General features: G+C 50.6%; 1 pseudogene; it reads right to left on the reverse strand.

Moving 5' to 3' along the window:
* Positions 1–414: 414 nt before the first annotated feature.
* On the reverse strand, positions 415–942 carry LOC113890302 (annotated as a pseudogene).
* Between the last annotated feature and the right edge of the window lie 439 nt (positions 943–1,381).

A 1,381-nucleotide genomic window follows, 5' to 3' on the forward strand; every position in this document is an offset into this window, starting at 1 on the left:
AGATTGAGACAGACGGCTGATCACCACGCAGGGACGCCAGCTGCATACTGTCTGATATGGGACTGCAAGTCACAGCCCTGGGGACAAGCATGCAGTGAGCACCTTTATTTTCCTGGATGTTCTGCTAGATATTTTATACACAGTAGTCCATCTACCACTCACAACACGTCTGTGAGTGGGTAACACTCACTGACACTCAGAGAATTGATTTGCCCAGGATCATACAGCCAGTGAGTGGCTGAGCAAGGATGTTTTTTTTCCCTTGGTGGCAAAAAGCTTTATTGTTTCTATTTAGTCCAAGGATTGGGAGAGGGCTCCAAGGTGGTTTAAAAGCTGCCTAGTGGTTGCAGAGAGGGGCTTCAGACAGAAGCCCTTTTAGGGGGCTCCTCAAAGGTCGCTGGGCTCCTGAGGCTCCTAGCCGTGCTTAAGGGTGAGCCTTTGGAAGAGATATTCACCCAGCACAGCATGGGGACCAGCCAGCCTGCAGAGGTTGGTCAGGTGGTCACCCATCTTCCGAAGAGTTTCACCTCCTCATCTAGGAACTGGCTCTCCAGGAAGTCACAGAGGTGGGGGTCTGCGTGGGCAGAACCCAGGCCATGCAGATCCAATATGGCCAGGTTTGGGTTCTTCTGTACGAGAAGGGTGGCTTCCATAGTGTCCCAGGTTTTACACCACTCATCTTGAGATGGCTTCTGCACATCCTGGAGGAGGGCATGGTGCCACCCGACTGGTTTTGCATTTTCAAGAGGCCTTTGGCACCCTCACGCTTCTCCTCAGCCAATTTGTAAAAAAAAGTGGCCCAGGCCCTCCAGAGCTACATTATCTCAGTGGGAATAGAAGCCCAGAGAGAGGTAGGCGTAGGAGGCCAGCAGACATGCTGACCAGGTGGTTGATGGCGGGCTCCACCTCAGTGGAATAATTCTGACAAATCTGGGAGTTCATCAGTTCAGTTTAGTTCACTCACTCAGCTGTGTCTGACTCTTTGCAACCCCACGGACTGCAGCACGCCAAGCTTCCCTGTCCTTCACCATCTCCCGGAGCTTGCTCAAACTCACGTCCATAGAGTTGGTGATGCCATCCAACCATCTCATCCTCTGTTTTCCCCTTCTCCTGCCTTCAATCTTTCCTAGCATTAGGGTCTTTTCCGATGAGTCAGTTCTTCACATCAGTTCATGGTTGATCAGTAATAAGGAGTTAAGCTCAAAAAATGATGTTGGCTAAATATCGTATATTAACACATAGACATGGAATCTAGAAAGAGGGTACTGATGAGCCTATTTGCAGGGCAGCAGTGGAGGCGCAGACACAGAGAACAGACTTGTGGGCACAGCAGGGGAAGAAGAGGGTGGGACGGATTGAGGGAGTTGCATGGAAACATACA

This window comes from Bos indicus x Bos taurus, chromosome 3, assembly GCF_003369695.1.
Source record: "Bos indicus x Bos taurus breed Angus x Brahman F1 hybrid chromosome 3, Bos_hybrid_MaternalHap_v2.0, whole genome shotgun sequence".
In the NCBI taxonomy this organism is placed as follows: Eukaryota; Metazoa; Chordata; class Mammalia; order Artiodactyla; family Bovidae; genus Bos; species Bos indicus x Bos taurus.